The sequence below is a fragment of the Lissotriton helveticus genome, chromosome 3_2 (assembly GCF_964261635.1).
Source record: "Lissotriton helveticus chromosome 3_2, aLisHel1.1, whole genome shotgun sequence".
NCBI classification, from domain to species: Eukaryota; Metazoa; Chordata; class Amphibia; order Caudata; family Salamandridae; genus Lissotriton; species Lissotriton helveticus.
This window is the reverse complement of record NC_136062.1, coordinates 334,692,899-334,718,160: the sequence shown is the minus strand read 5'-3', so window position 1 is coordinate 334,718,160 and position 25,262 is coordinate 334,692,899. Positions and strand designations below refer to the sequence as shown.

The window sequence follows — 25,262 nt, the reverse complement described above, 5'->3', positions numbered from 1 at the left end:
GATTACCTATTAAAATTCTCACCGGAAACACTACTTTTATCGCCACATGCCATTTGATCAATGTATATTAACTTTAATAAAATGTATTAAAATAGAGTTGCATTCAATATTAGGCTACGACTTCTAACAAAAACTCAGCGAATGAACCTGAAGTGCAGTCATTCTGCATAAAGACCTATTGAATCACAGCTGCAACATCATTATATAGTAGAAGAAACCATGATTTCAACCCTTGCCCAGACTAATGTTCATAACCACAAGTGTACCCTTGGACGCCATATTTGAAACAAGCTCTGTACTCTTCCAACACTCCCATCTTCTGCCCCACTCTTTTAACTTGCCCACACATTCGTTTACACACTTTAGCACTTAATAGATATTTATTTGCAAGAAGGAAGACACTCTCCATTGTTGGAAATGGCCCTTCGCCTGTATTTTTTCTGACCTGTTTCTGTTGGTTTTATGACTCTGGGCACTTTACCACAGCTGATCATGCTAAAGTGCATGTGCTCTCTCTTGTAAACTTTGTAAGATTGGCCTACACCTGTTTTTGGCATATTTAATTTACCTGTAGATTAATTGCTATTAGTGGGCCTGCAGCGCTGCTTGCGCCACCTACCGAAGTACTCTTTGATACCTGTATCAGGCCTCTGCTGGTGCGCACACAGTTTACTGCCACAGTGACATGGCATTTAAAGTGTTTGCCACTTCTAAAACTCCCTTCTAACTACGTAAAGGTCACACCTAAGGTAGGCCTTAGATAGCCCCATGGCCAGGGTGCTGTGTAGGTAAAAGGTAGGACATGTGCCTTTGCTGTGTGGCATGTCCTGGGAGTGACAAACAGCCTATTTGGTTTCGCACTGCTGTGAGGCTGCTCTCTCATAGGTTTGCATTGGGACTTCCCTGATATATGCTTCAGTGGTCATGTTTGGTATGGTTGGAATAGTAGTAATACATCCTACTTATTGGTGAAAAGCGTATTTGTTATTACTATCGAAGTGTGCATTTCTGTGTACTTGTGCCACCTTGTGCCCTGCCTGGTTATTTATTCAGCATCTGGTTTAGACTGACTGCAGAAGGGATGTGCATTTACTCTAGACTGTCACAAGGGGGGGTTGAGGTGTGTCCTGCCTTTCCTGCATGACTCAGAGCTGGACTGAATAGACTTTGCCTGCATTTAGAGTGGCTGAAGGAGTTTCCCTTGCACCTGAATAGGCCTGGCCTGCATTTAGAGTGTTGGGAGGAGTTGCACCTGCACCTGAATAGGGCTGTGCCTGACTTACCACATTTATGTCTCTGCCTCCCTGTAGTGTGTCTGGAACCAGGGCTAGGGATTAAATGGGGGTGTTGGCGCTTCTGAAAGTTGTTTAAAGTGCCCACAGAACAAAGACTTTTGGGCTATAAGTACTGCGCTGTGACCCCATGATTTTTAGACACCGCATGGACTTGCAACCAGATGCTGCTGGTTCTACTGAAGAGGACTGTGGACTGCCAGGAGGAACCGCCTTGGGATTTGATTACTATTATTTGAAAGTGATATCCTGCTGCCTGCGGGACTGAAATAAGGACTGCCACTTTGCTTTAAGGACCCTTATAATATAATAATTTGCCTTTGTAAAGTGCAAACACATCACCCCTCGAGGGTTTCAAGGTGCTGGGGACTGACGAGGAGAATGAGCGAGCTATTGCCCTGAGTCACATGATGCTGAGCCGGTGATTGAATCACAACCTGAGCTGCGTCACACCTCTCTCACCTTTTTTGCAAGCGGAAACTAACTCTCCACCTTTACATGGCTAGGAAACTGAACACTACTAGAAAGCTAGGAAAATCTGTATGTCTTGAAGTCAGGAGCACCTTTAGAAACTGAACAAATATAGTTTCCAGTTTACTTTTTTCATCTCATAAAAATAGAGAAAGTATTGTGTTTATTCTACTGCCAACAGATTCAGCGCTGCTCTCTTGTAAAGCATTAAGGATTATTCAGCCTGCTTTGTAAAAAGGAAAAGGTGAACAGCAGGGCACTAATACCTATTAGGTTGAACACAGATTGCTCCCACTTGAATATACATTAGCATCTGTTGTCTGCAATTGTGTGGCGAGAAAGTTCATTACTTGGTACTTTATGTCTACGGATCCTTTGCATGAAGGAGTCGTTTACTCCTGGTTAAGTGCTACAGAAGCCTGTTATTTGAAACAGAAAATTTCATAAAATGTATCTAAAGTTTAAATGAAGCTGTAATGGTTTAGCACGTTTAACCACCAATAAAATACACAATGGAAAGAAGTGCATTTATGTGTAATCGTGTTACAGTCTCAATTTGAAAAAACAAGTGTCTAGAGCCCCTATATGAAATGTTTGTTCTCTCTGTCCACTAGCTGTGGTCACCACAGCAAGCGTAAGTACTGACATCTTTCCCCAAAACAAATCATCAGCAAATTAGGGGTTTGCTACATTCTCACACAAATGTAGATTTGAAACAGCATGTTAAATTGCTGTAAAGATTTGAAGCAGCCTTCAGTTTGAGTAAAATGTAATGCATGAAAATTGGCATTCACATGTACTCATGGGGATGCATAGAAACCAACCTTAATATGTCCGTTTTGCTATTTTTAATTTACCACTCGAATATGGTTGATGCATTACTTTTTAACAGCAATGTTTAAAATACAACCCAAGATTGTGTGTGTGAATAAAAGTTGTCAGTAACTAAACATTCGTATTACCCAAGACTCGGCCTAAATATCTAGGTAAGTAAATGAATTGAACAGATGTAGTACGATAGAATTTAAGTGAGGTTAAGGAAAATCAACTTTCAGAAGTCTATTATATACTGAGTTAGTCAAACCAGGAACAACACATTTAGTTGCTGAAACTACCATAGGGAAGTCGAGGAACAATGAAATCGTTGTGCAAATATTCTTTTTTTAAAGTCCTGTACACCATGACAAATACACCTTAAATGATGTACGCTGTCACTATGGGCTAGATGTAGGTAAGTTGTATTTACCGATTCATAAATACCGAATTTTACCGATTCGGTATTTATGAATCGGTAAATATGAAGGGGGGAAATGTAGGTAATTCCAGATGTGGAAATACCGAATCGGTAATATTCGGTATTTACCGATTCGGTAAATACCGAATCGGTATTTCCTATTGATTCCTATGGGCTGTGAAGCCCATAGGAATCAATGGGAAATACCGATTCGGTAATTACCGAATCGGTAAATACCGAATTCTGCAAGGGTGCAGGGGGTGTCACTTTGACACCCTCTGGCACCCCAAAAATAGGCATGTGCGCCATGTGGCACACAGACATGCCCTAAGGGCATGTCTGTCTGTCACATGGCATAGGTGTGCATGCACACATGTGCATGCACACCTGAATTCGGTATTTTAACACCCAATTGGATTGGGTGGTAAAATACCGAATTTGTAGGGCCTTTGGGACTCTGAAGAGTCCCACCTACATTTGAGATTTACCGAATCGGTAAAAATACCGATTTGGTATTTTACAGAATCGGTAAATTTACAGATTCGGTAAATTTACCAATTCTGTAAAAATGTGCCCCTACATGCCGATTCTTAAATACCGGTCGGTATCGTCCGAAATCGGCCGTTACCGACCGGTATTTCGGCTCCTACATCTGGCCCTAAATATTCCCATGGAGGTAGAGTCCCTTCCACAAACAAATCACCCCATGTTGATATTCCGGCATCTTTAAGTGGAATTGCTAGTATATCACTCACCCAACCTGGAGCAGCGGGGAGATCCCAAGATCTGACATTCTTAATGCAAAGACGAGAAGATGCGGCAGTATGGGCGGCTCCTCCATAGGGGTGGAGCAGCGCTGTCCCACTGCTAACTCGCAGAGTGAGAAGCAGACAATAAAATGGTATTTTAAGTACCATTTTATTTTTAGCTTCTCCCGCTGCGAGAAAGCAGAAGGCAGGGGTATACCTGGTTGGGGGCGGGCTGGAGGAAATGCCAGGTTGGGGGTGTGCGGGTGGGTGGTTCGACGAGGAGTGGTTTGCACTACTCTGAATACCCTGACTGTATGGTCGTACCTGGGGCCAACCAAAGCAGTCATGCACACTCTACATTTTTTATATCTAGGCTGTGTGCAGCCTACATGGAGAAAATGGCATCACTACAGGTGCCCGGCTAGGCGCTTTCCGGGACTCCGCACCAATCACAACGCTGCCATTGCAGCGTTGTGATTGGCTACAGGAAGGGAGGGAGCATGCCTGTTCCTGTTCAGGACCGAACCCAGTAGCAGAGGCAGATAAGTTTTCTTTTTATTTTACCCCCCCATGGTAAAACCCACGCGATAACCCCCGTGTGACCCTCACCCACCCGCGAGATTTCCGAGCCGTGACTGTGCGGCAGTGCAGAGTTATTGGATCCAATCAACAAAAGGACTGGACATCCCAAAACATGCAAGGGTTATAAATAGGTACTTCCATACTAGCGAGTCAAAAGCTTTGGTACAGTCTAAGAAGACAGCCACCACATCTGTGGCACATTCCAGGTCATTAAGCAATGCAAACAGGGTGTAAAAGTTGTGTGGATGTAGAGCTGCATGGGAAAAAACATGACTGATCTGGTTTAACCAGGTCTGGTAGCAGCAGGGTAAGTTGATTCAAAATGAGTTTTACAGCAACATTTTGTGACACAATTGATTATTGAAAGTGGCCGGTAGGATTCGCATTCATGGGGAGGCTTATCAGATTTAAGCAGAGTTATTATTGATGCTTCGCTCATAGATGGAGACAATTTTTTCCTCTTGCATGTGTCTTCGTCTTTGTCTAAAAAGTATGAAACAAGGATATATGTATTTCACTTATAACATTTGTCAGGAAAGCCATTGAGCCCTGAGGCTTTACCAGACTCAATTCCATTATGGCAGCTTGTATTTCATCAAGTTCAAACAGTTGCAGTATGAATGCCGGTGTTCTTCTTCCATCCACGCTATGGCAGTGTCCTTGTAGCAGTCCACTAACTGCATAGGGAAGCAATTGGATTGAGAAGTGTAAAGGTCAGAATAATAACTGGCAAATGCAGTTAGTGTTTGATCAGGGCCCTAAAGGCAAAAGCCAGCTGTGTCCTAAATTCCAATAATGTTTGTTGGTGACCCATGGGCGTTTCAACATTATCACTCATGATTTTTCAGGATGCTCGCCCTCTCGGTGAATAAACTTTGGCTTATTTACTATTCAAATTTTCACTCTTGTTCCACTATGTCATTATATTCTGATAGCACATTTCAGATCTGTGCTAGTGATTGCACATTCTCATTCCCCACTGTTAGACCTGGCATCCTTAGTGTGGTTTTTCCCTAACATTTTGCCTTTATACCTCCTGTTTATCTGACTTTGTTTTGGCTTGCCTTAGGACTCTGCGCACCTGTGCTAGACTACTTGTCGTCTATCCCTAAATCATAGTAGAATTGTCTTATCCTGAATTGGCCTTGTTAATGTATTTGTAAGTCCTTGGGAACATAGCACTAGTTGTGCCCACGTCATGTCAATTAAATGCTGCTAGTAGGCTTGCTCACTGATTGTACCATCCACTTAACTAGCATGTCCCAGGTCCGCCATCACGTACAATTTTAAACTGCCATTTCATCTTGGCAAAATATACCTTTGCCAGGCACAAATTTTCCTTTTTAATACATATAGGTCACCCCTAGTGTTAAACCTGGACACCCCAAATGGCAGGGTAAATAGTATCTAAAAAGAAGAGACATGTACTTTTAAGTTGTACATGTCCTAGTAGTGAAGAACACTTAAATCAATTTTCACCACTGTAATTCCTACCTCTCCCACAGCAAAGCTGTAATTTCCAAATGGGAAGAGGCACCTAGTTCATGTTTGGTGTCTTTGGAATTCTAATGAAAAATCCTAATTTATGGGGAAGTTGGATTTTAAGTTACAATTAGAATATGCTACATTTAGAAAGTTGCTACATAAACAAATGATGGACGGAATGCTAAACAAATCCAACATTTACCCCCAGTCCAGAGATCTGTGGTAACCCTTGCGTGTCTGACATCACGGTGGGCGTGTGTGGAGGACAGCTGGGGCCGTCCGAACCCCGCCCACTCATTAATTCACCCGCACCGCGGTTAATATTCTCAGCATGCAAGGGGTTAAATCTAGCTGTCTTTTGCTCACCATGCCACACCAGTTTGGACCTAGCCATATGCAAATCAGTCTTGGCCCTGCTCCTCATGGGAAAAGTATAGCCTGAACTGGCAAGCTAGGTCATCCCTGTCCCAGAAACAAGCATCCTGGGACTGGTGTCGGGGTATGATCTCTCATCAGCCAATCTAGATTGAATCCAGTAGCACAGCAAGTAAAGGTACCCATGCCTGGGCATACCAGCCATTCATCAATCGTTATTTTAGCTTTTGCTGCCTTGAGTGGGAAGGGTATGCCCAGATGTGGGTACTTTGCTCACAGTGCCACTGGATTCAACCTAACCTGGCTGTTGAGGGCCTGACAAAAGATTTTCCATCGGATTTTGCCATAATGAAATCAGTGAGAGTAAGGGGTGGATTTTCAGAAATAATTTGCTGGGTTAGCTTCACAAAAGTGATGTTCACAAACACAAAATGCTCTTTTGCCAACTTACTTTCCAGTGCAAAGAAAAGCAGTGTGAAGCATTACATTGCAATACTTTGCGAGAAGGTGAAGTTACATGTGTGGTACATGGGTGTTTCCATGCAACCACCCATGCATTTTGATGCAAATCCCTAGCTACAAACAGTTGTAGACAGGGTTTAGCACCAAAAGTTAACATCCTTTCTTTTCCTACTTTGCATGCATGCTGCACTGTGCAGCACACTAACAAAGTGGTACAAATTGTTTGAAATTGTCTAGGCTTAGTATTTTGTACAGCGTACCCTTCCTGTACAAAACCTATGCTAAATTCAGGCATGCACCTTAACGCTAAGCGGTGCCTGGCGCACAGCAGCTGAAAACATAGCCGGTGCTAGGGAGAGGAGAGGAGAGAGACATATGTCTGTAGATATGGCGCTCTACCTTATCAATATTGATTTTAAACTGAAAAGGTAATAGAGTAGGCAGCTCCGATTAGAAGTAAAACATTTTTGGAGCAATTACCATTTTTATAGATTCCATTTTTCCCCACCAAAATAGATGTAATTAGGACAATATATGAAATGTATCTGATTAAGAAAGTAACCACAATTCTAAGTAATTGTTTAACAGAGTGAGAAATTTGAATACCAAGATATGTAACAAAAAATATTTTTGCCATATTATATAGTTGTTAGGGAACATATCTGGGGGGGGGGAATAATTCAGTTTTATTAGTGCTCAATGTGTATCCTGAAACTTGAGAGTAAATGTGAAGCTTAGCAGCAGAAGAATGGGAGAGTCAGGCTTACTAATATACAAAAAAAGAATATTGTCGACTTAGGCTGAAATTTTTATAGTAATACTATTAACAATAAGACCTTCTATTTCATTTGAATTCCTGATGGCAAAGAGGGGTGGTTCAATAGCAAGGAGAAAAAACAATGGTGATAAGGGGCATCCTTGTCAAATACCTCTAAAAAGATAAAAAGGTTTTAGAAAATTTGCCATTAATAAAAAGTCTGGGAGATGGACCTGAATACAGTGATGACTTCATGCCAATAAATGAACTGCCAAAATTGAATGCATACAAGGTATGATATAATTAACGCCAATGCACAAAAAGATTGACTAGATTCAATCGCATGGAACAATAATCTAGTATGATTAACAGAGTGTCTCAGTTTTATGAAACCAGATTAGTCCACATGAGGAAAAGAATAAGAATAGAAGATAATATGGCATCTAGACTTTTTGCACAAAGTTTACAGTCCTGAATAATTAAAGATATAGGACAAACGTTTGAAACTTTGGTAAGATCTTCACTGAGTTTTGGGAGAACAATGATTTAGGCTTTATTGAAGGAGCGAGAATGCGTTCCCAAAATACTAAAGTTCGTAAATAGTTTAAGTAGGTGAGATAGAAGGTGATAAGAAATTTCTTAATAAAATTAGGTGGAATACCATTTGGAACAGGAGATTTAATGGCGGATTCAATCTCTTCTAAAGCAATCAGCATATCAAGTTTAGCTCTAACTGATTGAGAAATGTTAGTTGAACCACACGACTCCAAGAATGTGTCAATAGTATGAGTACCTATAGGTGAGAGATTACTGCTAAAGGTGCAATACAATTCTAAGATTTCATTAACAATATATTTGTGGGTTAATGCAATTTTCCCATTTAGACAATGAATTGCAATGATTTGTTTTTTATCTCTTTTAATACGAGCTAAGAGCCTTCCAGATCTGTTAGCACTGAAACAGAATTTACCTTTATTATTAGAAATTTGAGTGCCAGTCCTTCTACTTAACAAAGAGTATAACTCATAATGGGGTTTTTGTAAGTGTACTTTGTAAGTGAAAGCATTGGAAGTAAGAAAGAAGTGTTCATATTTAGCTATTTGTTCAAGTTTAGAATTACATTATTTATTATCATGTGCCATAACAGATATAGATACACTTATGTTGTAGCCTTTGAATGAATCCCAACAGTTGACATATGAGGTAGAACCTTCTGGGTTAAATGAAAAATAGTCACTTATTGCAGATAGGATTTTTGGCTTGCTATTGTTGTTGAAGGCAACATTAATATTCATACACCATCTTTGTTTAGAGTTCTTAGTGGAATCAATTTGTAGAACTAAAGAAATGAGAGCATGATCAGGAATATCAATATTATATATAGTAGGATCAGAAGTTGAATTTATTAAATGACGGGTGGTTACTAAATAATCCATTCATGAATAATAATTATGATAATTAGAAAAAAAATGAGACATTTTTATCTGCTGGGTAATGCAAGCGCCAAATAACTACAAGTTTTGTAGTTTTAAAAAGGATTTGAGAGTGTAAGTAAATAAGTAAATCTGTATTGCTTGATTAATAATAATATTAAGAAACAGCTGCATAGTGAAACACACATATATATAAAGTAAAACAGCACTTGTTCCGATAAAATTACATTGATTTCATAAAGTACAGAAGTATAAAACTAGATGTAAAACGTCCTCTTTGAGATTGCTACATAATATGCAGTGGGTAGTTGTATGTATGCGTTTCCACGGTGGTAAGTGCAGTTTTACCAGTAAAATTCCCTGCCTCATAGCCAAAAGGCTTTCCTTCATACTTCTCGTGAAGCTTGTACCTAAATATGGCTGTGGTGTGCATCTTTAGTAGCTCTGAATCACAAACCAGCTATGAGCCCTTTTATTTTGGTCTGTTTTATGTTCTTCAAGGCAGACAATCTTTACCGATCTGTTTACCAAGGCATTACAACTGTTATATGGAAGACCAAATTTCCACAAATCCTGTAAAGCGTGCAGCCTTATCCCTGACTGAAGCTAAAACATAGCAGGGCAGTCACTTTTCCTTGTCATCTCTTTCCACAAGTATGAGTTTAATGAACCAGACTTAGCACTCTTTATTTTATACCAGCATTTGTCGTAGACACCCTTTTGTGTTATTTCTGCTTTTGGAGGCCAAGCTCCAGTCTTATTTGTGCTGGAGATGTGTATTGTGGGAGATTGAATATTATTCTAGCAGCTTTGGAAACCATCTGTCCATACGTGATTGTTAGTAGTAGCTTCGCTGGGAATACTTCTAATTGAGGGATAAGATTGGGGCCAGTTATTTTGTGCTTGATGTTTTTTAGTGTAACAGTCAGTAGTGTTCCTCTTCCTTGGATGGCCACTTTTTGTTTGTGGTACGTACCCATTCTGTCAAAAATGATTCAAAAATATTTGTAACTTTTGAACGTCTCCAGCTGCCTACCCCCCAGCAACCATCTGAATTGATTCTTGGTGCTTCGCTGATTAAATACCATAATTTTGTACTTCTCATGGTTTATACTTAATCCGTTCTTTGTGGCGAAATTGCTCTTGACATTTATCAGATGCTGTAGGCCGACTGGGGTTCGGCTGATCAGTATCAGGTCGTCTGCGTATAGTAAGTGTGAAAGTGTCAGACCACCCAAGTTCAGGGCATGGTGATGGCAATTATCCAGCTCAGTTGAGAGGTCTGACACAAAAAGGTTAAACAAGGTTGAAGCTAGAGTACAGCCCTGTTTTATGCCTTTAGTGGTTAGAATCCTCCTCCACAGGCTGTCACCTGTCCCCAGCTTAATTTGGACCCATGTCTTAGAGTGGAGTAAAATTAGCTGGTTCAAAAGGGTTGGGGCTATTTTCCATACAGCTAGCTTAGCCCACCGTTTCCCTCTGTTAACGCTATCAAAAGCAGCGTTATAGTCGATGAAACAGACAAATAGTGGTCTTTTGATTGCTTTTGTGGCATCTATTAAAAGAGAAAGAGCGAGAATATTTGTAGTTGTTTCCCGGTTTTTTTGAAAACCTGTTTGGTTGATTGGGATTAGATCATTTTCTCCTGCCCACTCGATAAATTCAGCCAGTAGTAGGCCGGCGTAATATTTGGCCGCAATGTCAATGAGTGCTATGACCTATAGTTCTTTGGTTCATTCTTGCTGCCTTTCTTATGGATAGGTGAGATGATTGATCTTTTCCAAGAATATGGGATTCTTCCGGTTTCCAAACTATTGTTAAAGAGTGTTAGTAATGCTCCAGCCCAGTAGGTTGAGTTTTACTTGTATACAACTGGGGGAAGGCTGTTAGACCCAGGTGCTCCTTCATTTCTGCTTTTGGAAATTCTATTCACAATCATTTTATTTGAAAAGGAGGTTGCAAGCTCTGTACCTTGATGTTTTAGGGGCTGCCGCTCACTCTGGCATGTCTCTACGTCTTGTATGTTTTCACCAGCTTCCAGAAAAAAATGACTCTTTTAGTATTTTACCCAGGCATCCTCCGTTATTTGTGAATTCATTCCTGGTCCCATGGGGGTCTCCATGCTCTTGACTGTATGCCAAAACCTGGTGCTGTTGTTTGATTTTGCATCGTATAACAGTTTTGCCCATGTTGTTTCAGCAGTTTCCTTTTCTGCTAGCCAGATGATTTTATTTGTTTGGGCCTTGAGCTTCCTTAGTTCCAGCTGTGTGTTGTCAACGGGGAGATTTTGTCATAAGCTACGCATTGCTCTGTTTATTTCGACCCTGATTTTTCTTAATTTGGTGTGATGGATTGCCGACAGATGAATTCTCTGATTATTTGCTGGTCTGATCAATGGCTCCTGTTGGATTTTTTGCTCGACTTTCTTTGAGTTCACTTTAGAGGTAGATATACCAAAGCTTTCCCAAGCTGCTAAGATGTTATCATACAGTAGTTTGTTGTCCTCTTATTGTTTTTATTGACACTGCCAAGAGTTTTCCTGTGTCACGTATGTTACGTTTTATTCTCTGTTGGTTAAATGTGAGGTTTGTGCATGATTCAGCAGTTGAGTAGGTGAGCGCCGTTCCTTGCATGGCAAGTATAAACTCTTGTGGTTGATGATCACTATAATATAGCATGCCGCTCCTGAATTTTCTTATCAAATAGTAAAGTGTTAAGGATGAAAAAGTAAAGTCTATTGCGGTGTTGGCAAACACATTATGGAAAGTTGCAGCTTGGGGTCGATCCCCCGTTACATTCGCTACTTGTGCTGAGTGATGGTTCTGACAATTGGCCCCATTGGCCCTCTCATGTATATAATCCCCTGTAAAGTGATACCTAAGTGCCAGTTGGCACAGTGTATATTGTGTGATTATGATTCTAATGTGTTTTGGATAATACAAAGGCTATTTTTATTTAACCTTGTGTGGAGTTTCTTTTGTGGTGTGCCTAGTGTGTTGCTGCTGTGTGTGTGTGTGCTGCGCAAACGATTTACACATTGCCTCTTTGATAAGCCTGACTGCTTGTAACAAGCTACCAAAGGGGTGAGCAGTAGTTATCGTCACCGTGTAACTCACTTGCCCTGACTTGAGTGGTGATTTCTGTCTGGCTTAGGCGCATGCCCTAGCCAACCAGAATCCCATTTCTAATACTTTTGAATTGGCGTTGTTATTTTGATTGAACAAGTACATCAATTTATATAAGTAGGTGAGACAATAGTGTGAAAACCCCACTTACCACAAACATTTGCCTCAGTTGTATGCCTCTGCAACAACAGTGCAATGGCTTGCAAGTTGGGCTTTGAAATTCAGTGTATCAGTACTTAACAAGACCTTGAAAAGAAATTGTAGACAGAATATAATTTTCCCATATCCTGTCTCACTTTGCCCCCTACACCCCACATTCTTGTCAGGAGTGACTCAGCTTCATAACATAATGTGCTACGGTAGCACAAAGTAAATATCAATGTATGTTTGTTTTATGATTCGTGGTTGTCCTTTCATGACTCTGTAATGTATATCCTGTCATACAAACGTAAAAAAACGATTACATTATTTTGGGGAAACGGCCAGTACAACGCGGCCTTTTCCACGAGTAACCATAACCACGCATGCATTACAACGCATGCGTGGTTCAACGGAAAGCCTTTACCACGCATACCTTTACTACGAGATACGTAGTAAAGGCATGTGTGCAAAAGGAAACCAAAAAACGGGGGGGGGGGTTTGGGGGGTCTCCCCACCACAAAAAAAACGTAGGTTAAATACAGAGGGGTTGGGGGGTCTCCCCCCGCAAAAAAGAAACTCACCTGATTCAGCAAGATGAACAATTGTGGAGGCAATCGGCGTCGTTAGAGGATAAAGAAAGACTTTTCTGTTTCCTCTAAACGACGTGAAACGTCACCTCGGAAGGGCTTGGAGTGGAGAGGACGTGGGAGAGGTAAGGAGGAATGAGGGGGTGGTTTCAAAGGGGAAAAATATAAGGGTTAATTTACAGTGATAAGAGATATCCTTTAACTTAAAAATGTCAATAACATGCATAGCTTCACAACGGAAAACGTTGTAAAAATATGCGTGTTAAAGGCATTTTCGTGGTAAAGGAGATGCGTGGGAAAGGAATTCCGTTGCAACGCATGCCTTTACCACGCATGCGTTACAACGGAATTCCTTTCCCACGGATCTCCTTTACCACGAAAATGCCTTTAACACGCATATTTTTACAACGTTTTCCGTTGTGAAACTATGCATGTTATTGACATTTTTATGTTAAAGGATATAAATATGCGTATTAAAGGCATTTTCGTGGTAAAGGAGATGCGTGGGAAAGGAATTCCGTTGTAACGCATGCGTGGTAAAGGCATGCGTTGCAACGGAATTCGTTGTAACATCATACAACCATTATTTTGTTGGTTACAGATCTGTAATTATAGCATCACGCATCATACCTTGTTGTTTTATCTGTCATATTGGACGTGGTGACTGCACATATTCAGCCAAGTACGACTGTACAGGAATATATGGACTGCACAGCTTTTGAGAATGTGGTACTACTAAAAATAAGCTAAACAAATGAATTTTAAAAAAAACTTTTGTGCTCAATGCTTTACGAAACAAACTATGTCTGAGAACAAAATAAGTTAGACATGCAGGGGCTTTATGGACCATCTACTTCTCCATTTGTAGAGGGTGTCGACTTTGGGCCCACAGAAATAGTATTTATGGCTCATCATCGCTTTGACCTTTGACTCCCAGGTCTCGCTCAGAAGGTTATAAAGGCAACATTGCACCATTGCAGAGCTCAGGGTTGAGGGGTTGGGGTGGGTAGTTAAGCACAGTGAAAGGTGAATTATAAAACCGGCACAGAGAAACGCGAGAGAGGCCAATTGAACGCACAAGAGTGAGATGGAAGAAAGCACTGGGATTAAAGTAAAGCGTGATAGATGGAAGACTAGCAGAGAAGATACAGTGGTGGAAGGAGTGATGTGAAAAAGGTGAATGGATTGGAGATAAGAGATTAAAGTAAAGCAGGGAGAAATGGGATGAAAATAAAGATGGAGCAAAAGAAGGAAACATGGAAGGATACAAGTTAGCATGAAGAAAAAGTTGGAGTGAAGGATGCAACAATGGAAGATTGAAAGGAAGAATGCCATAATAAAAAAAGGATGGATAAAAATGGAATAAAATGGAACAATTCGATGGAGGACCAGTTACATGGAAGTAAAAGTAGAAGGAAAAGAGTAATGTTTTGAAAAACTTCCTCTGAGTGACCATCGAATACTCCTCCATACGGTAAGGCTTGCTTACTACGCGAGCTTGCATATTGCCAATGAAAATATGTTTCAAAGTCGTACTCGTGGATATTTTATTTTTCTGGCTATTTTCTTGCATTCTATTGAATAATATGAAGCACATAGCAATGAAAAACACTGCATCGCAAAATGTATGTTAAATATTGAAAACCTTGGGTAAAATATTTGCAGAATAAGTAATAGTTACAGTGCTGTTTACATGGCTCTTTGGAAATTAAGGAAGTCTCATTTCACTTTCTATAACAATCGGTTCCTCTTTACAAGGTTCTTCTTTGGAATTTAACAATCCAGGTCTCTGTTTTCATGCACAAACTTGCAGGCATCTTTTGTGATCCATTACTTAAAGGTCAGACCTGTTTGCCTAACATTCACCTGCAAGGCAGAAATATTGTATGCACTTGAGCTAACTGCAATAAGTCGTGCGAGACATGCCGGTGACTCATTCTGCAAGAGGAAAGGCCATTTTCTTGTTTGTTAGAAAATATCAATCGAATCTCTGATCTGATGTGACACACTGTAAAATAGGTTTATCTCCAGCGAATATATTGGCGAGATCACTCTGCCACCCTTAAGCTCATCTTCTATCCATGTTCATTTGTCAGTCTGTCTATCCTTCACTTGAAGCTGCTGTTCTGTAATTTCTAAGGGCACATTCAGGTTGTTTCCTGAACGAGTCCTCTTTTTGTGCAATGCACATATGTTTCTTGCTCAGTTTATCAGCGTTCATAAAAAAAACAGTGAGAAATCTGTATAGGAAATACAGATACGTCTTTATAAGGCGTCATAATTAGTTGCTTTGAAAAGAACAACATAGAATGGGGAACACAACCATGATTTTTTGATGTAACAGCATGCAAGCTGTGAACCACAACTGATATTTGATGAGTATGAGACACATGTTAGTGACGTGTTCAGAGATCATTAAATTAATGTAAAATCCTGAGAAATGGGCAAATAGCTACTGAAGATAACAATTGATGACACCGTCCCTTCTATATTATGGAAAGTGTTGATAAACAGGTAGAAGATTACCAATATCCCTTTGCTAGCCTGGCCTAGTGATGAAGCAAGATTTTGCATATTACGCGACTTGCTTAAAATCAAGAACCTCGAATAACATTTTAATCCTATAATTCAACCTGTAGGTCTTACTAATTTCCCTTTATTTTGGGTGTATGTGTATCGTAGTGACGCTTGCCTATGTGTTTACTAATACAAATAACCCTTGTCCCTAAAAATGGCCGCCGCTTGATGGGTTGCTTCTGCGCATGCGTTAGTCACACTCACGTGACGTGACGTAGTTGCAGTTTTGGTGGGAATTCTTGCGCATGCGTACTTGCCTCTAAAATGGTTGTCTGTGTCCTAACCTGGTGAAGCTTGCGCAGATGCTTTCGTGTTCTTGTCTGTTGCACTAATTATAATGCCATAGTATATTTTTCAATTTAAGGAGCATAAAGTAGTTACTCATAGTACACAGTGAAATCATTTATATTCTATGTTTTAATTTGTTTTCGCTTACTTTTCATGTACCGCAATATGGGGTGTCTGAGTGAGACGCGAACCATCTTGAAAGTCCCTTCTGCGCATGTCGCACAGCCAGGGCGAAGGCAACCTTGAGCAGTGGAACTCAGCCAGCTGGCAGCCACAGTCAAGATGCCCCTGTGAACACAACCTCTGACCCAGAGGGATGGAGCTAAACTGTTCCTAACTGGATACAAATGTTATTTTCTATTGTATTCTGTCAAGTTTTTTCGTGAAAACCCCAAAATCGCTAGGCGGTCCCATAAAATGCAAAAATGAGCTTGTAGAAGTTTGTTCTGATTGGTGTGTTGACCTATCCTACCTGGGGACCAATCGAAATTGGGGATTCTGACACTTGCAAAATTTGGGGGGTGGTACACTGACCCGAAAACAGTATAACTAGCCTAGGTTTAGCTAGAGAAATTGTCTGACTTGTCTGAATAGCTGACCTGTCACTGACCCAACGCACTCAATAGGTGACTGAATACAGAGCGCTGCGGAGCACTCTGTCCGAATTTGACCATAGACTCTAAGGTTTTACTAAACCTTAAGTGCTGGCGGAGCACTTTGCTGGAGAGTTCGCTAACCCAATCGGGGTTCTGACTGATAGCTGCAGAGAGGGTGGAGCGCAGGCGTTGCTTCCGAACTGCGGGTGCTGGTCGTGCCTTGGTGGTCCTGTCCTGATCCTAATCTGGTTTTCCTGTCATCCTGAGAAATGGGCAAATGGCTACTGAAGATAACAATTGATGACACCGTCCCTTCTATATTATGTAAAGTGTTGATAAACAGGTAGAAGATTACCAATATCCCTTTGCTAGCCTGGCCTAGCACCAATACATAATTCCCAGATCAAGCTCCAGAAGTGCTTGGTAAACCAACAAAACTCTCCCTAGGTCATGCAATCCAGAACCTGAATAAAACATAGCGACAAATTGCAAGTTGTAGTGATACTTTTTCCCATTTATGGGGGCTTACCGTTGCTCCTGGCCCCTCCCAGGAGCAAACTGCTCCCCAGCAGAAACAGCGTTTCTTCACAATGCCCCTGCCTACTTTGGCACTATGCCAAATATGCACATTTTTTAGCTCCTTGGGATTGTGGTAAAACCTCTTTGCCCTGGGGTGGCTGGGTGGGCTTTCTCAGTTTCTTCTTTCGTTTCTTATGCTCCCACGGTCACGCACACTTGTTCTTTCAAAATTAGCGGTCCCTGCCCAATGTGTGCAATTCTCATAGCCTTTTTTTACAAGCAGGCTTCACTCCCTGCACTCACACTTTAGAATGTGCTGGTGAAAAACCTGGCCAATCATTTCTAAATTATCTGCCCATCCTCTGAAGTCCCGATGGGAAAAAACTGGCAGGATTTCTAACTCATTCCCCATAGACACAGGTAGTGGTGAGGCTCACACCTGGACACGATGCACCTCCCTCTCCTCTGAGGCCCTGGCCTTACCAGAGGGAAATGAGCATAACATTTACCAACTTAGGACCTGATTTAGATCTTGGTGGAGGGGAATACAAACATGGCGGATATCCCGTCTGCCGTATTACAATCCCATTATATCCTATCGATATTGTAATTTGGCTGATGGTCCATTCTAGATTTACATAAGGTCGTTAGTGATGAGCAAAACAATATGGAGGTCGTAATACACTAATTACAGGAAAATAGCCCTGGGAAACCTTATTTCGGGGGGAAATGTTAAATTAAAAAATGCATACTTGCAGGGTATTTCATCGGAAAATAAATGTTGCAGTCTTAATTTTATGTTGGTACTAGGCCTGATTCAGCTGCAAAGGCGTTTTAAGTCTGTATCAGCATTGTAATCCAGACAAATATTTTGCACCCCAAGACTCTTTGCACACATGATTTTCTCAATTTAAAGCCTGGTACTAATTTCCAGGGCAAATGGCACGTATTAAATGTCTGCCCCTCATATTGAGAGATAACACATGCATTTAGTGGATGCATATATAAAAAAAAAATCAACATTCTTGAATTTCACCTTAGCATGTACGAGCATAGAGGCTGAAGAGATGAATAAAGTTACATTACGGTACTATGAGACCATATAAAGTACAGCTTGCCCAGAGCCTTATCTGACCTTGGTTAATGACCCATGGGAAAGATCGCTACTGACAGGGTTCCTGCTGGGCAGTATCAAAAGCAATATTTGCTGTCCCACAGGACCATAAGACTCCTCGACATTATTATTAAGTCCTTGCTATGAACCTTCTGTACAAACACCTATGCACTTTGTTTTTTTTGTAAGTTTTATGAACCATTTTTGTGACACTGTTTATTACAAAGACCTAAATCTGAGGGTTTTTATAAATGTAAACCTGTTTTTATTTTCAGTCCAGATGTTACTCTGTGCGGTGTATTTTATAGCTCGCGATAAGGCACTGCAAAACCATGTCATTCAAATGATATCTTGAAAAGCAGAGTCAAAGCTGACTGTATTTTAGGTGTCCAGTTTTTATTCTCCCTGTCAGTTTCACGGTAAAATGACCATCTTGTAATCGCTGGAGTGAAGTCCATCAAATCTATAATATTTTGATAGGAACTTAGAGTCCAGAACTTTGTTCAGCTTGATGGGAAGGTGGTACACCACAAGAATCAGCTTCAGACATAAACTTCTCAATGTAGAGAGTCCCTATGACATTGTACACATGTGTGTTTCTGAAGAAATGCCAATGTACGCTACACTATCTCCATTAAATGAAGTTTAACCTCACTTTTACATTGAATCTCTGTTCAGTTTTATTTTCCAGCATGTTGCTATGGATGACCCTCTCAGCTATTTTTCCAGCCACTGACTAAAGCAGCAAAGGCTGCATGCTGAAAAGATGTAAATATAATTAAAGCTCATCTACCCATTGCCTATTATGCATTAGTAACAAAAATATTAATAAATCCTGATACCGGTAACCATTAGAAAATGTATATAAATGTACCGATTACAAAGATAACTTTCCTTGTGCTACTTAGTGTTCTTCATAGCTCCAGCTTAAATTTCAACATGAATGGTTGAGTTAAAAAATTACACCAAGATTAGAAAAAAGGCCAGCGATAAAAGCGGTTGAAGTGATATGGGCTAAAGAAAACACGCTCTAAAATTTGCAAGATTTTTTTCCGAAACACACTTTGTACAGATGAACACCCTCAAAGGTTGTCAGTCCATTGGCTAGTGTGACTCGATGTCCTCTCCCTGCTGAATCAGCCTTCAGAGACATAGGGGCTTATTTAGCATTTGTGGGAGCGGATGAACTGCCAACATCTTTTAGAGATACTATCTGTACTTAGAATGTGTACCTGTGTACGAGTTCCAACTAATGTATGCGCTCTACATATGGCAGATAGTAACTTGTTGGCAGCTTGTTTACATCTACCAAACACAAAAGACGCCCTAAGTATCATAATTGCAAATATGCATTGTCCGCGCCTTATTTTTCGACATATGATTGAATGTGCACATGACGCGTTATTTTGTGGGGTTTCAATAAATAGGCAATGCCAAAAATTAAACTTGGTCCTCTGGAGCCCCATGGATAATGAGTTTGGTACATACCTTTCACTGATAAAGTGCAATGATGAGGAATACATTCAGAGTTGATGCCCATATTCACAACTCTGAAATTTGATTGACAGCGCAATCAGAGGACTTAAGTAAATGCCTAAAAATGGCAGCTCTTGTCAGAGAATGTGCACCAATGCACTAGTCCTGTGATGGTGGGTGAACATTGAGCCACAGGATCTGTCACAGAAGGCATAAAAAAACCCTGGCTACCACGTTGGTAAGTAGATTGGTAATTGCATATTAGATCATTATATAAAAACAAGCTATATAGCATAAATCATACACGATCTGACAGAATATATTCAAACAAGACCCCTGGCAGAAGAGTGAAGCATTGTCCGCTTATTGCATGGGCCATTTTATTGCATGGATCACTGTTGGTTTATTTGGACTACTTTGTGCCAAAAGGTTAACAAAGATTCCCAATTCCAGAAATCTGCTATTAAAGACTTCTGAGAAATTGGGAAATCGTTTCTTGCAGGAAAAAAGAGATTCACTCATATCATGATTCTGACATTGGACTGCACACTCCAACATAGATTTACTTTACTAAAACTCTGCTGTGGGTTTCCTTACTTTTTTAACACAAATTCGCAGCAAGTGGGGTTGTATTTACCATCCAATGCAAATCCTGATTTGTGCTGGCAAGTTGGCCAAAGCTATCCGCTATATTGTGCTACTTTGCTTCGAGGGAGCGTTCCATGTGTGACACTTGGCCATTCTCAAGCAACCACTCAGGGGCCTTAATGCCAATCTCGATCTACTAACATTGGTGAACAGGGGTTTGCACCAAAAACGTATCCCTCCTTGAGACAGGGTAACAGTGAAGGGTCTTTTAAAACCCTCCACATTATTCTAAAGGTGCATGTGTGCTGCACTGTAGATCGCACACACAAAGTGAAAACATGTACAAACCCTGTGCTTGACGGAAGGCACGGATCCTTGCACTATGGTGCAAGAGTGTGTATATTGTTGCAAGGCAGCCAAAAGTATGCCAATGCAGAGGGAGAGAAAACAGCAGCTTACGTTACTTGATATTGTGCTGTTTGTCTCTCTCCTTTAGACACAACACAGCAACGCTGGGGGCTGCAGCACGTTTTAACAAAAGTTAGTAAAGGTGTCCCAATGTGTTTACTATGGACCTATATCTACAGATAAAAAAAAATTGAAATCAGTCCCTAGGAAATAGCATAACATATACTTATTGCATGTGAAAACAGTGCGGAAAATCGTATTTCCACAGTAGTCTCTTGCAAACTTGAAATCGTGTGGTAATTCCTAGACCCATATACCGTATCAGTAATTTCAGGCGTGGGTTCGTTCACAGGTGCGGTGTTCCCTCATTACTTGTGTGACATTCCGAAGCAACCGGCAGAGTTCACCGCACGTGACACCTGACCTTCACTTGAACCTCGAGATGGAATTGTTCATTTACAAAGAAACATGGGTTTAGCAATCATTCCCAGATTCTAAAGTCAACCACTTTAAACGCTCCAGGCGTTGGCATCTTCTGTGGTTTGTAAATAAGGCCATTCTCTTTTATATCACGTTGCGAGAAGGCGCCCTCGTTTTTACATTATAAACCTGGCGAGGGCAGGAAAACAAAGCAATTCTGCCACAGCTCAGATGTATTTTGTTTCAAGGTTTTGCCTGGTGCACGTGTCTGTCACCCTGACGGGAATCGTAATAAGCCAAAGTGACAACAATGATTTTATGAGGTAACTTAAGTGACCTTGTAGCAGTTGCGTTTCCAGATAGGTTTCTTCAGAAGACTCTGAAATCTAAATGTATTGCTCGAAAAATTAGTAGGACATGCTGGAAGGCACAAAATGTCACATTGGAATGGCCCAGACAGCAGCCGGAATTTATATTAATGAAGTTGAACAGAGATGACGTCTGGCAGCGTTCCAGCCTATGAAGGTCACTGCAACAGGAGAGCAGCATTTGTTTGGTTTGCACCATGTATCGCGTTGATATGTGTTCTGTGTAAATTCAGATGACATCCAACGGTAGAGGCTGTCGCAGCAAGTTTGATGCTTTGCGGCCCCTTGTAACGTGGCACATCTGTTTACACTGTGAGCATGTCTGAATAAATAGATCTCCAACAGGCCTTAACATCTGATTATGAATTGTCAGGTAGAGTAAAAGCATAACAGTCTTGTCTCACTGCTCGTTGCTTCCAGGCAAGAAAGTGTGGGCTCTATTTTGGTGACATAAATGTGATGTTGTGATTTAAAAAGCGCATGGCTGCCCGAATGGGCTTCCCAGCGCTAACATAACAGACACAAATAACATTTTCAGATAATTTCCTCAATAAGATTTTTGTCCCTATATTATTGAAACCTGACAAAATATACATTTAGTGGCTCATCCTGATGCTATCAGGAATACTGATTCTGGTGCAGATTACTGCGCAAGACGGTTTTCCCCACACCACAAATTTGCCAGATGAAAGCCTATTGCAAGTAGGGATTTTGTCGCCCATTGAGGGACAGGGAGTAAGTTGCATGAGCCAGGGGTTTTATGCCTTGCATCTTTTGGTGTGGTGTTTGTTTTTAATGTTGAAGGATGTATGTTACACCACAAAAATTCTAGTTTGGTGTACTTTTTCCTTCTAGAGCGGTGCCTCCTTTATCCTGAGCTGTTGCCAGGTGGGGTGAGGCTTTGTCCTCCATATTCACAAGGTAAGATGGGGGTTATACCCCATTTGCTGGGTGTAAATGTGATGGTTTAATACATTACTACGCAATAAATAGAGAACGAATGGGGAGACTCTATCCTAAGATTCAATTGTATATTGTGTCACCTTTTTATTTTTACAGACCACTGGTGAGTCCACGAGGAATTCTGGATTGTGAGATAACATACTCACATTATATCCTTTTCTTGTGAAATTTGAGTTAGTTTACACTTATAGCAGTAGCTTTATTGTTTATAGAGGTCCTGATGAAAGCACATGGTTTACCTTTACCTTTGAGTGCTGAAACATGTTGACCACTTCTGTCTAGGACGGCTATTTGTTAAAACTGGTCCTTCACACTGTTTTTAACCTTTGATCGTGCCAGACATTAATAAAATTTTCAGTCTGTCTACGCATACATTTTATATTGTTTTCCCTTCACGTTTGCACTGCACTTTCATATTTGTCCCATACACTCCATTATCTACATTCTGCTCATCTTGGTAACCATACCTTTTGACATCCTAGAGCTCTGATATCTATGGAGCAAGAATGTCAGTTTTTACAAAAGGATACCCAAATGATGAAGCTAATCACCAGGCTTGGTGAGTGATGGGAATCCATACATATAAATCATATGCTACCTTTTTGAATCACTGGCTTTGTTGAGCTTTTCCCTTCTTTCTCTATCTTTTAGACGCTGGTATATATTTTGTATTTACATGTTAGTTTGGGGCTACATATTCCAGTTTGTCTTTAAATTTTGGGCTCCGACCCTCTTTAGACTTTTTTGTGCGTTTTAGCTCAAAATAAGGACCTAACAGCCAGATGCATCAAAGGAAAATCGGCTCGCAAAGGGTCAAATTCTGCGAATCTGGCCCTTTGCGAGCGCTTTTTTTGCATTTGGGATTCATCATCCCAAATGCAAAAATCGCAAATAATGAAATCGCTAAATTGCGATGAATTGCATTTAAGGAATCTCAATTTGAGATTCCTTAAATGCAATTCATGAACCATTTAAATTTTGCGAAATCGCAATCTGGGGCCACTATTTACCGTGAAGTCTGACTTCGTGGTAAATAGCGAAAACTTAGAAAAATGCACTTTAGGGCATTTTTCCGAAGTTGTATGTTACACACACACATGTCCTTTGGACATGTGTGTGCGTAACACCAGTGTACATTAGCATTTCAGGCGTGCTACAGGGTGTCCTTTGGGCACCCTGGCCCCCTTGAAATCGCTTCATTAATTGCGATTCGCTAATTGCTAATCGCAAATAAGGAATGACTCCCCATTCATTCCTATGGGCCTTTAGGCCCATAGGAATGAATGGGAAAGCCATTTCTTATTTGCGATTAGCAATTAGCGAATCGCAAATAAGGAGGCAGTAGAAATCGCAATATTTATTGCAATTTCTACATGAATGCCGTTTTGCGAGTCTTTAATAGCGATTCCTTAATAATCGCTATTAAGGACTCGCAAAACATTACAATGATGTATCTGGGGGTATGTGTTAAAATTAACAATGAGCTTATTCATATATGTTAATTTCTTCAGTGTGAAAATAAGATTAATGGCTGTGCCAGTGTTTTCTTGTTTTTTAATATCACTACAGAGGAAATGGAAAGGAAAGTAGATAAAGATGTACTACATAAGTACTTACTCTAAAATGTAATTCGCAAACCTACAAGTGGAAATATACACCTATACTTCTCCTATCCTTTCTATTGGGAGTTCTGCACACATCTTCATGTGTCAACAAGAAGAGAGAAGACCCCACATGTTCCAGGGAACAGGGTACTGCAGACAAGTCAAAGAAATATCCCTGGAGAGGGTAATTTGGCGGAAAGTTATTTCACTCACTCACACTTAGTACTACAGGTAATATTTAGGTCACTGGTCACAAACTAATTTATACCGTTCACAGTCTTTTTATTAAAAACATATAAATAAAAAAATTTCATTACATAATCATTTTCATAATACATATAAAATCAACAACATATTATATTGTGCAATACATAAAAACAATATTAAAACATATACATTGTTATACAGGGATAAAGCAAGGAAAAAGAATACACATTCTAAGGTGTCAACATGATCCTATCAGAATTAATAAACATATTATTTGAAACAAAACACGTACTTTCAGTGGTAAAGTAAGGAGAAAGCGAAACCCCTATTCTAAAACAACACCTATTTTTGTTACGGATTTTGAGATTCAAACGCCCTTACATTACTATAAACATAAATCCCATGTTGCAATATGCCAAATATCGAGGATTTCCTGGGCTTGAATTCTACAAGGCAAAGAGAGCGTCGACGCGTTTCGGTGTATCTGCCCTTGGATATTGGCACACCTTCCTCAGGACAGTTCGGAATCGTTTGGGGTTAAAAACACAGATCCTTCCTTATGTTTAAGGATCTGAATCTTTTCTTTTAAATTATGGCCGTTTCCTCGCTCAACTGGACCTTAGACTCGATCTATCGTTAAAAATTGCGTAGAGTCGTAGGGGGTGTTCACTTGCCCTTACGTCTCGTGGATTGCCCTCTGGATATGGGGACTTCAAACCGTTATCTTGGTCGATTTTGTGAATGGGTCCCCTCAAGATGAATGGGGTGTTCCCTTCCCCGCGGTAATCTTTCTTTTGTTAGGCTCCCACTCGCCTCGGGATAACGGGTAATGGGTTGAAGAAGCTTCGACTGATCTTAGCTATCTTCCAGTCACGGGCAGCCACGGGTACGTCCAATTCTATGTTCTTCTAAGAACATAGAATTGGACGTACCCGTGGCTGTTCTTCTAAGAACATAGAATTGGACGTACCCGTGGCTGCCCGTGACTGGAAGATAGCTAAGATCAGTCGAAGCTTCTTCAACCCACTACCCGTTATCCCGAGGCGAGTGGGAGCCTAACAAAAGAAAGATTACCGCGGGGAAGGGAACACCCCATTCATCTTGAGGGGACCCATTCACAAAATCGACCAAGATAACGGTTTGAAGTCCCCATATCCAGAGGGCAATCCACGAGACGTAAGGGCAAGTGAACACCCCCTACGACTCTACGCAATTTTTAACGATAGATCGAGTCTAAGGTCCAGTTGAGCGAGGAAACAGCCATAATTTAAAAGAAAAGATTCAGATCCTTAAACATAAGGAAGGATCTGTGTTTTTAACCCCAAACGATTCCGAACTGTCCTGAGGAAGGTGTGCCAATATCCAAGGGCAGATACACCGAAACGCGTCGACGCTCTCTTTGCCTTGTAGAATTCAAGCCCAGGAAATCCTCGATATTTGG

At 40.7% G+C, this 25,262-nt stretch overlaps 1 protein-coding gene across 3 annotated transcripts in view; it reads right to left on the bottom strand.

The window, feature by feature from the left end:
- The window catches only part of LUZP2 (leucine zipper protein 2), a 1,331,862-nt gene that overhangs the window by 854,309 nt on the left and 452,291 nt on the right, over positions 1-25,262 (bottom strand). The window lies entirely within an intron of this gene.